The sequence below is a fragment of the Protopterus annectens genome, chromosome 2.part1, assembly GCF_019279795.1.
Source record: "Protopterus annectens isolate FY-2018-M chromosome 2.part1, PAN1.0, whole genome shotgun sequence".
NCBI classification, from domain to species: domain Eukaryota; kingdom Metazoa; phylum Chordata; order Ceratodontiformes; family Protopteridae; genus Protopterus; species Protopterus annectens.
The window spans coordinates 465,505,425-465,517,819 of record NC_056729.1 but is presented as its reverse complement, the minus strand read 5'-3'; the positions used below and the strand labels follow the sequence as shown (position 1 = coordinate 465,517,819).

The 12,395-nt window shown below is 40.5% G+C and overlaps 1 protein-coding gene across 3 annotated transcripts in view; it reads right to left on the bottom strand.

The window, feature by feature from the left end:
* Positions 1-12,395, bottom strand: part of LOC122794105 (hedgehog interacting protein) — a 942,167-nt gene that overhangs the window by 236,253 nt on the left and 693,519 nt on the right. The window lies entirely within an intron of this gene.

The following is a 12,395-nucleotide window of genomic DNA, read 5'->3' as shown; positions in this document are numbered from 1 at the left end:
CTGAAATAAATAGGACATGCTGGAGGGACAGATTCATAACCCAGAGGCTCCCTTCACTCTGGAATAAAATCCTAGTCCAGGTTAGGCAGAGTCCCTCATTGACTCTCTTCAACAGGAATCTTGATGAGTGGATGGGAGATCGTAGGTTTACCCCGAGTATCACTTCTGTGTCACTGTTAGACAGAGGCACAGTATACTAACCTCGAAAAAGGGCATAGCAAAATTAATTTCAAAATAGGTGGCGAAAGCCAAACACACACTGGCTAGGCTTATAAATGTCCTAGGGCAGATATTCTAGTATGAACCTATGAACCTATAGTGTATAGTATATGTGTAATAGTAAGATTTTTTTGTCTTTAAAAACATAACTAGATTCTAACTAGAGCACAAAATGTAAAAGTTTACTATGAATAGAAAATATATCAAAGTGCTCTCAGTATCAATGAGTTTTTTTTAAACTTCTTTACTTAATTATTACTTGTGATGGACAAACTTACATTTAAATAAAATAAAAAATAAAATATTAATTTGTTCACTGTTACAAACATTGCACAGCACATATATTTGTTTGTACAATATAATCAATCCAACATTACAGAAATTGGCCAATTCCTCCCTTCCATTAAACTTTATTCCTCTTCTAAAACATTTTTATGCATGTATTCCTCCCACAATTTCCATTTTTATGGAATTTGCTCCTATTCGTTACTAAAGATCCCATTTCCAGTTCTCTTGTTCATAGTTCATAGGTTCATACTAGGCTATCTGCCCTAGGGCATTTATAAGCCTAGCCAGAGTGTGTTTGGCTTTCACCACCCATTTTAAATGAATTTTGCTATGCCCTTTTTCGAGGTTAGTATACTGTGCCTCTGTCTAACAGTGACACAGAAGTGATACCCGGGGTAAACCTACTATCTCCCATCCACTCATCACGATTCCTCTTGAAGAGAGTTAATCAGGGACTCTGCCTAACCTGGACTGGGATTTTATTCCAGAGTGAAGGGAGCCTCTGGGTTATGAATCTGTCCCTCCAGCATGTCCTATTTATTTCAGTGCTGAGGTTCAAGTCTCTCGAGCGCGTAGCTCGATGGGATTTGGATTTTCTGAGGTGTAGCATGTCCATTAATTCCGGGTTGGACATGGCTTTATACGTCAGGCACAGATCGCCTCTGAACAGGCGGTATGCCACTGAGTAGAGCTGGAGTTTCTTTAACCGGGAAGCATATGGCATCTGTTTGAGCCCTTTGATCCTCTTGGTGAGGTACTTTTGGGGTCTTTCCAGTTGCTGCAGGTGTCTGGTAAGGTACATCCCAAAAGGGGCATTGTACTCAATTATGGGCCTGATGAGGGATGAGTAAAGAGGCACAATGACCTCCCCTGATCTAGATGTGAATCCCTTCATGATTAGGTGGGCTATATAAAATGTTTTTCTAACCACTTTGGCCACGTGGTTGTCAAATGAGAGATTGCTATCAACTTGGGTCCCCAGGTCCCTAATTACTTCTTCCGTACTTAATGGATTACCACCTATGTGGTAATTTGTGGGCACTTTGTTTTGCCAAAGGGGATGACTATACACTTTTTGGCGTTTAGCTTGAGGCCATGGCTCTGGCACCAGTTATCTGTTTCTATGAGGCCCTTTTGTAGGATGCTTGTGTCGGCTGGAGAGTCTATTATGGTGCCCAGTTTGCAGTCATCTGCGAACTTGGTCAGCCACAGTCCTTCCGTGTTAGCCTGTAGCTCCGAGAAATATATACCGAACAAGAGAGGTCCCAGGACTGAGCCTTGTGGGACGCCACTTGTAACTGGTTTGGAGTCTGACATGGCTCCAGCAATTCTAACCATGTGGGTTCTGTCCTTGAGCCAGTTTGCAACACATCTAGTGACATAGGGGTTTATATTTAAGCTGGTGAGCTTATCTATAATGCCCAAGTGGGGTATTGTATTGAAGGCTTTTGCAAGGTCCAGGTAGGCTGTGTGGACCACCTTCCCCTCGTCAATGGCCTTGGTGACTGTTTCAAAGAAATCAACCAGGTTTAAGAGGCAGGATCTGCCCTTAACAAAGCCGAACTGGGTAGGATCCAGTGTCTGTAGGTCCCCAATATCTTTATTTATGAGGTCCATGATGATCCTTTCCATAGCTTTGCAGACCAAGCTAGTCAAGCTTATGGGGAGATAGTTTCCAGGATCCGTTGAGGCACCACCTTTGTGGAGAGGGACCACTGTTGCTGTACACCACTCTTTGGGTACATATCCTGTAGTAAGGCTGAGATTGAACAGTAGTTTTATGTTTGGGTTTAGTTCTTCTTGGAGTTCATGTAGGATGCAGCCCAGGACACCGTCTGGTCCCATTGATGCTGTGTTTTTTGCTTTGGAGAGGGCAGCTCTTACCTGAGCATCTGAGATGTCAGGGGGGCAGCACTCTGCTGGGATAGATATTTGCCCTTTTGGTAGGGAAGGGGGGGAGAAGTTTGCGCTGAACCTGTCAGCTAGGATGTTGGCAATGTCTGTGGGTTCTGTGTATTTTTTGTCATTTTGGACTAATTCTGAGCATATCTGGGAATTCCCACCCAGGTTCCTAACATAACTAAAGAAAGCCTTGTGATTATCCTTAGTGTCCTGCGCAATTTTTCTCTCGAGGCTGGCCTTAGACGATTTTATGAGTGCCCGTAGTTTTTTGGTAATACTGATCAGAGATGCCTTCCCTTTTCAGGATTTTGCTCTATCATGTAGTAGCTTCCTCCTTCTATTGTATAGTTTGTTTATGGCTGGGGCCCACCAGACAGGACACCTAACTTTGGAAGATTGGGTCTTGGTTTTATTTGGGATTGCATGATCCATGCATTCCTGAAGGTGTTCATAGAATGCGTTTATAAAGGATTCTGCGGTCTGGGCCGTATTTTCCACAGGCCCGGGGGCTTTGAAGGATTCCACCTTGGTTTTGAGGAGTGTGAAATTTGCTTTAGAGAAGTTTTTCACTGTGGTTTTCTGGGCAGGGGCTGGGGTCAGGATGTGAATATCTAGTGAGATTAGTTTATGGTCTGATCTTACTAGTGAGGGATACACTTCTGGTCTGGAGCATAGAGTCCCCATGGTGGTGATGATCGGGTCCAGTATGTTTTCCCCTCTTGTGGGAGTGGCAACAAGTTGTTCCATAGCATTTGAGTTTATAAATTCTAGGAACCTTTGGGCTAGGGTGTTGGAGCTAGAGTAATGCTCCCAGTCCATGTTAGGGTAGTTGAAGTCGCCCAATATAATGGTGTTTGGAGAGACCTTCATATTTTCCAGTGTTCTCAGGAAGGCCGAGTGGGGTTCCTGGGTTTGGGAGCGTGGTCTGTAGCAGGCTATAAACTGGAAGGCAGTTTTACCCACTGTTAGTTGCACATGGATAGTCTCTGATGCTTCGTGCTGTGCCACCAACCTGGAGGTGTGGGTATCTTTGACGAATACTGATACTCCCCCCTCCTTTTGTGATTCGGTCCAGGTTTTGGGGCCGAAAAACATGGTATGAGGTATAACCTGGTAGTGCTGGGGTGCTCTCGGGAGCCTTGAACCAGGTTTCTGTTACTGCACAGATATCGATGTTCTCCATGCTAAGGAGAGTTTTGAGTGCATGCATCTTGAGGTTTAGACTTCTGGCATTGAGTAGCATTACTCTTAGTTTCTTATCCCTTGTGATACCTATGGAGGTGGGTTTGTCTTTTGAGCCTTGCCTAAAAAGGCACTATGGGGGTGGCAAGAGCCTTTGCCAATATCCGAAAGCCCAGGGGTGACAGGTGCAAGCCATCCCTAGCAAATCATCGTGGCTTGTCGAGCATGTCATCCCAGGCAGACAGGCATTGGATCCCCTTTGAATGACACCAATACTTAAGCCAATTGTTGAAATTGATCATCTTGTCTTCATATTGTGGCATCATTCTTGGTGAGGGTAAGATGCTACTCAAGGTCAGGGTCATACCGGCCTGGGCTACATGTTCATAGAGCTCCTCTATGTCTCTTTTCATGTAGTCCAGGGAGGTATGTCTCAGGTCATTCACACCAGCATGGACAGTGACCGAGTCATATTTGTACTTGCCTTGGAGTAACCTGAGTGCTTGTGTTATGTGGCGGATCCTAGCGCCCGACAGGCAGCTCACCGTGACCTTCTCCTTGTTCAGCCTGGTGAGCGGGACATCAGTGTGCCTGGCAGTAGAGTCACCTATTACAAGTGTATCAGATGTGTTGTTTAGCCTTAAGGGCTGTGACTGTTCAGCACACTGGCTTTGTGAGCTATGTGTTGCACGTGTTTTGTTTGGGGTAGCGATTGCTTGGGTGTCTGCTTTGGAGGTCTCTGCTGCTTAGGCAGATTTTTATTTAGAGCCTCTGAGTATGTTTTTGTGTGTTTATGTGTTTGGTTTGCTGTCGTGGTAGGTCTATGAGAGACTGGAATTGTAGTGAGTGTGGTTTCCTTCTCCTCCTCCTCCTGACTGGTTACGCCAGTACTGAGTTGAGAGAGCTTAGCCTCCAGTTTGGCTGTATGGTTGCATCTCTCACATGTGTTGGAATTTGTTGGGAGGAGGAGAGGGTTGTCTGTGTACATGAGGCAGTTGTAACATTGCCTCAAGATTCCCAGATTCACCAGCTGGACCAGAGAGGAGATTGACAACTGACCTTTGGACATGCTAGAATAGTATTGGGAATTCCTTTATAATTGAAAAAAAGGGCCAATGGGGACAAAGTACTCAAGGGGAGTTTGTGAGGGTGTAGTGCTTTTAATTTTTTAGTGCTGACTTATATAATTGCTTTAGTGAGCAAGTGCCAGGTTTTAGAGTGGGAATAGGGTGTTTATTATGAGAACTAGATCAGTTCTAAGGGAAAAAGTGAAGAGCAGATTTTGTGGAGCCGAGAATGGTTTAAACCCAATTAAGCGGCGCTGCCCGATGCCGCAATGTGCAAAATCGCTCAAAGCCACGCTAAAGCGGGTTTTATACAGGGGGACTTGAAAGAGCTAGAAATTGGCCCAAAACGGCCAATAGACTACCAGATTCTTGTGCTGGGAACACTCCTCCAGGGCTAGATAGGCTGCTCCAAGCTCCCCACTGCCACTGGTGAACAAAGAAGCCTCCCTTTATCCAAGAAAGGAAATGGGCAACACAGGAACTTTCCAAAAGTCCAGAATACAGCAAAGCCTGCATTTGGGCTACTCTAGGTCAGGAAAGACGGGAAACAAGGATATATATATATATTTTTTTCTTGTCTTTGTCTTTGTTAACAATACTTACTACTTCAAACATGGTTGGTTTAGACTTTAATTTCCACTTTCTAGTAACTGTTTTCTTGGTAGCCAGCAGAATTAAACTTAATAAGGCTTTACTATGTCTGGGCCATTGAAATCCTGTATCTCAGTTCAAAAATTTATTTTTTTAGTTACATCCATTTGCTTGTCCAGTATTTCTGACATAGTACTCTGTAGAGAATTTTTAAAGTCTGCTAATTCATTACACTCCCAAAGCATATGTTCATAGTTACTTGTTTCTTCCCCATCACAACTCCAACATTTGTTATTTACATGCTTGGTGTATAAAAATGCCTATGCAGACATTTCCAAGCAAAAATCAAAAATCTTCTAAAATTTACTGTATATTTGGGAGACATACATATTGTATATATATTTTTGTCCCATTGTTTCTTTCTGAATATCTTATCCAATCTCTCTTTCCCAATATTTTATAACCTTCTCTGATTGATTCCTATAGTTAAACAATGTTTAATGGTCTCTGTGGTGGAAGACGTACCAGCAAAAAGAAAACATTTAATGGTCTCAGTGGTGGAACTGTTTCCTCTTTTTTTGTTTTGATATTTCATAGTTATTTAGTGTATTTTGTGATTCCTACAGTTATTCTGCAATATTTTATATGCCCCATTAATTATTCCTTTTTAACATCTGTTTCTTTTCTAGATTCAACTAAAAACCAGTGCAGGTCTTTTACTTGAGGTTCTCCCATCCCTTTCTTTTTGCCTATACTTATATCAGTCCCTGATAGGGAAGGCAGTCTTTAGCCTACAGTTCAAATGTCTTCTTGGCCCCTTTGTATTCTGTTAACTTTCCCTCTCTAATTATTTATCAATACTTTGTTTTTTTGCTAGTTTTCTCCCGTAAACTCTAACCCCTTTCTGCCTAGTCTCTGTACCCCTAATTGCAGTCATTCATATCAGCAGAATCTCCTTTTTCCATTCCTATGTTTTAGTACTTAGAATACTTTCTGCTACTTTATAACAATAACATTCTTTATGACTGTTGTTATTCTCCTTAAGGACCTGCATCCATAATCCCACTCTCTCCTTATTTCTTTAATTTCTTCCCTGCTGCATAATTATCTCTATCCACTTTCAACTGTAGCTTTCTTCTTGTGTTATGTATAACAGCTTTAGCTGTGTAGTTCTAAAATATCCCTTCAAATCAGGTAATTCTAAACTACCTTGTTCTATTAGAAGGATCAGCTTATTGCACTTGACCCATGCTCTCTTCCCATTCCAGATAAAATCCTTTAACTCTTTATTAATTACTATTCACAACTTCTCCTCTGGTCAATAAAACATGCCTTTCCTGTGTATAAAACTAAAGTGACTAAAACATTTTCACTATTTGTATCTTGCCATTCATATCCATAGACAGGAGCTTCCAGTTTCTCAGTTTTTGTATTATCTATTATAAAGTCTCTTCCTACAAATCCATAGCTGCCTTAACATGATCCTTTTTAACCCATACTCCTAAACATTTCATTTTATCATGTCCCCATAGCTATGGGTATTGCTGAACCAATTCATGTGTGGGCAAATAGTTTACAGCTATAGCCTTTATTTTATCTTCATTAATTTTATATCCTAAAAAAACTTGAAACTGTCTCAGAAAGTTCCACAGCACTGAGTTGTCCTTCTGGTTTTATCAGGTACAAAACAATATTGTATGCAAATAAAACCAACTTTTCTTGATTATCATGCCAATTAAATTCTTGAATTTCTGAGTCCCTTTTTTGCCAATGGTTTTAAATATAACACAAATAACAAAGGGGAAAGATAATACCCAACCTCATTCCTCAGTTCAGATACAACTTATCAGAGAGAAACCATCCCACTTTGATCTTTGCCCATGATCCCCTCATATATCCTCCTAAGCAACCTTATTATTTCATCTTGGAATGCAAATGTTTCCACTGTCCATCTCATAAAATCCCAGCTCACTTTGTTGAATTCATTCTCTGCATCAAGACCCACCAGCAACTGTGGTATTTTCTTACATTCTGCTTCCCTCTGGATCATCATTGTTCTAGCAATTTTAAATATTTGCTTCCCCTTCACAAAACCACAATGATCCATACCTATCAATTATGGCAATGCCTTTGTCATTCTTTTAGCCATTACACACAAACACTTTATAATCATGGTTTGACATTGAATGGGCCTGTATGAAGCTGGACCTGATGGGTTTTACCTTTTCTAGTTACTGCCACCACCACAGCTTTTTTTCCAGGAAGCTGGGTCCCCTCCTTTGAAAATACTGTTAAACAAAACCTTCCAGATCTTTATCACTTATTTATCTCATAGCTTACACACTTCCACAGGAATATCATCTATTCCTGGAGACTTTCCTGCAGATTGGTTATGTATCACCCTTTTTATCTCATCTCCTCCTATGTTAACTGTTAATTGTTGAGCCTCATCTACCTCTAACACTGGCATATTTAAGCGTTACATAAACATTTCCATTTGTGCTTTTTCTTGATTTCCACATTTATCTGCTTCATACAACTTTTCATAAAATTTCTGAAATATCTCTAATGTCTCAACAGGATCTCTGTTTATTTTTCTTGTTACAGGCTTCCTAAGTTTAGTGACAACCCTTTCTACATTATGTTGCCTAAGTCATTGTGCTAATTGTTTTTGTGCTCTGGAGTTATCAAAAACCAACTGCTTAACAGCAATCTTTCTAAACTCATGCATATTATCCATTATTTTTTCTTTAGCACACTGCAGTTGCACCTCTTCTTGTTCTGTGAAATTCCCCTTATTCTGCACTACTTCAACCTTTGTAAGCCCATCTAAATAATTCTTTTACTTCTAATCCATATCTTTTTTCCTTTATTTCTATCCTATATTTAGGCTCTATTTCATTTTATTCTCATCACTTCTGAAGTACTTTCCATCTTCCTTAATATCTCCCAAATCATTTCCACTACCCATTCCTTAAATTATTCTCTTTTTAACAGGTTAAGTGGGGAAGCACCAGTGTCTCAGTTTTACTACATTACCCTGCATTTTTATTTTAGTTATTAATGGCACATGATCTGAAATACTTATTGGATGTGTGTCAAAGCTCTCAATTAAATCTACATGTTCTTGGGAAGTATAATTTCTTTCTAGTTAAGTCCAGTTATTGTACTTTGGGGAATAATATGTGAATTCTCTTCGAGTTCCTACCACTGAATTCACATTATCCATGCCAAATATTTTCATAAATGTCTTCAGAAATCTAGCCTCTTTTGTTATATTTTCCCTTTTAGGGTCCCCGATACATTGCCATTTTTGCAAATCAAATTCCAGTCCCTATCTATAAGTAATATTCTCTGCCAAAAGCTGGTTATTTCTCTGAAAATGTTCTTAAGCTTCTATAATAGCAGTTTTAGGTGGAATACAAATACATGCCAGTGAAACCCTCTTCCTTTGCCAGTTGCCCCTATTAGAAAGCCACCATTATTGTCTTTTTTCCCTTTCCTGTCATTATTGGAGCACCTCTAGCAATTAATATAAATACTCCCCTTTTCTTTGTCCCTGATATTCTGCCGACTATCCATCCTGAAATCCGTTCTTTATCAAATTCACATATTAATTTATTTCCAAATGTGTTTCCTGTAACATTCTTATTTGCACTCTGCATTTCTTAATATAATCCAGTGTTCTTTCCTTTTTGTCTGTACCTGTAAGACCATTCAAATTATCTGATAACAGGGAAGTGTTGACATTATGACAAAAACTTATTACTCCCATCTATTATATATGGCAGCTTTTTTAGATGTCTGTTTCCAGCTTTTGTGATATACATACCCACTAATGTCTGGCAGGTTGATCTTTTAAACAGTTGTTTCTTGTCTTTACCATTTGAACCCATGTCATATTTTACAAGATATTTTGTTTAATGAAAACTCACACACACGCACACACACACACACACACACACACACACACACACACACACACACACACACACACACACACACACAGACACATACACACAGACACATACACACAGACACATACACACACATGCACACACACACCATAACCTGTTAATTTAAGCACCCAAAACTATGTACATCTTCATGTAATGAAGTTTAACCCTGCTAGTAGGAACAACTGTCCTAAATAAAAAGTTGCAGACACAGGCACTATGTGATATAAATTTAAGGTTATTCATGCTAAGACACATGCAACTGCCTGTGTTCCTACTTACAATAATTGCTGTCCATTTCTTTGTTATCTTTATTCCCCTCCAACATATGCAAAACAAATTCTATGCTTTCAGAAACATTAACTTTTAGCCTTAAAGAAACTCTGACTATTTATTGTCCTATAATCAGCTTGTCTCCATGGAAACATAACAGAAAAATAAAAAAAAATGTAGTCCTCAGCTGCAGGGTCCTAAAGACATGCTGAACATTTATTTACCTGTATAAACATGTTGTCATTAAAGCAGTCCCACTGTACTACTTCATTGAAAATACAATGCAGTTTTTTGATGTCAAGTGGGTTAGAATGCTGCAGAGAGACAACGCACAAGATGAGTTTACATCAATAGTTTATGGCACATTTATCTTACAGGGTTACTTACACCCTAGAGATAAGGACGGTATTTTTCAAATGAATTATTTTGTGGTAGTGTAAATATACAAAGCTGCTGTTACAGTCATGAGAAGGAAGCGTTATATGACAGGTATTCCCATCTAACAATCCCCTTGTTTAGTCTCTGAAATATTACATAAAATGAGTTTATACTACTTGGTTTATGCAGTGTTTCACTATCTCCATGCTATGTTTCCCCTCCATACATTTTAATGCTTTCTGAATGGTGGGTATGCAATTCAAATACCCGACAGTCCAGTTTTCTGTGTTAGCATAAGGTATCCAGCCCAGTAGTGTCTGCACTCAAGAAATGATGTAGTGGCAAGAATTACAAGGTTTCTCTATACCTTGTCGAGTAGATGGTGTTCTTTATGACTGAGTTCAGTTCTCCAGTGCTAAACTCATTGATTTCCACTTCCCTTATGATTAATCAGGTTACATATGGAAGACATTACATCTGGACATAAAACGAAATGTATGTACTTACCATAGTATTATATCCATGAAAGTTATGTACTTACTATAACTCTAGATCCACATTTCTGATTTTTGTCTAGTTCCAATGTATGGGTTATTGGATCCGACTGGATCCAACCTCAGCACCAACTTCAAAGTTTCATAAGATACTAAGGGGATCAATCTTAAAAATGAACCCCTAATTTAGATAGTCCCAAACTGTTAAGGAATAGTGGCTACTCTTCATATGACTGTGCACAGACAGGGAATAAAATCCACTCAATCATCCTAGATTCTCTATGAGGAGGATGAACAGAGGAGCTTTCTTCTGGTAGCTTTTTCTTGGTAGCTCCTGCCACTACCATAACATCTGCTGGTGGACTCTTACTCCAGTGCGTACTCTCCACAGGTGCAGATAATATCCGATCGGCTTTCTTATTGATCGACTCCATCACATTAGGGTTTTCTTATGCCCATCAAGCCATAAGGTCAATAAGAGGAACAACGGAAGGTGCTACCCAGGATGATGTTGCTCTGGAAACAAAAGCTTCCAAGAATACTGACTCATCCGGTGATGGGTCTTTGGAAAACCAGCCCCTTATTGCTTCATTTCAGAATATCACCAAATGTGATAGCTTCACAGAGGGAATGAGGGGAATCCCCCTTCCTCAAATTAAATACATTCAGTGAAAGACTCTGGGGAAGAGTCTAGTTGCTTCCATTTGCACATCCATTTTCTGGGTGCACCTTCTGGGGGAACAGTAGAAGGGTCAGAATTGGACAGGGAGCTGAAGAAGCAAACTTCCTCAGAAGCCCTTGGTATGGCTGTCCCTTTCCAACAGGATGATGAGGTGAAGAAACAGACTGCAGTTTGGGTTTGGGTGGAACTGAACTGGTTGAAGCTAGCTTGTCTTTGGTATTTGCCAAAACCCTTTCAAAGGCCTTGAAGGCTGAGGCTGCCACATGTATTGAGGACTCTCGCCATTCCAAAGAAGAGAGGGGACCCTCACAAATGATGGCCCCCAGTCTCAAAGCCGATGTCAGATCCAAGTTATCCAGGGACAAAGCCCCATGAGAGAGCAATGGCACTGAGAATCTTGATGTTGATTCACCTCTTAGGAACTCGGCGCCAAAGCTTCACCTCAGAGTCTTATCTCAATCTGAAGGCATCAGAGTCAAGACAGAAGCAGTCAGTGTTGAAGTCAGTAGCAGCACTGGCACCAGCAAAGGTACTCTTGTTCCAGTTGGATCCAATAATCCTGAACTGGAAGGTTGAGTTGGTACAGACTCCTGCAAGGGAGGATTAATGTGGCCAGTACTCAGTACCTTCCCAGGGTATGGCACCAGGATAACCTCAAACTTAATTTGGGTCCTCAAGAACTTCCTCATCATCCTGTCAACATTGAGTTCCAAGAGGCTTAAGGACTGAGTGGATGATAACACTGAAGGTGGTTGTCAGCATCTCTGTTCTTGCAAGATCGGTGACTAAAGTCTGGAACTCACTGGTCCTGGTGAGTAACTGGTACATTAAAAAGGAGACCAGGCTTCAGGGGTCATTGGATCTAACCTTTGAGGAACGTTGGGATCAGGCCTGACTGAGGACATTGGTTCTTTGGAAGTTTTGAAGGAAGGCTTGCTTATTCCCTCCTCTCTCTTATCCTTGTCTTCTTTTTCTTTTTCTCTGAATTTCTCATCTCTTTGATTTAGACTTATTTATTTTAGAAGGGGAAGAAGATGAAGGGGTAGCCCCTGTCTGTTCTGGAAGGAGCCACTGCAAAACAAGGTTGTCTCTTCTGGTCCGAAGGGCCCTAGTGATAAATGCTGCACAAGATTGTCCACCTACATCAAGGTGCATTGCATTGAGGCAATAAACACATTTGGAGTTTGCGTCTTGGGGTGGAAGTTTGTGTCCATACTCTGAGAATTTTTTTTAAATCCAGTAGACTCTGTCATGGGTAAGATCTAAGAGAAAATGATCAACTACAAAGGCAGATTAACAATATTCAAAAGAATATCTAAACACTTTTTTTTTAAATTGCAAAAATTATATGAAAAAAGGCATA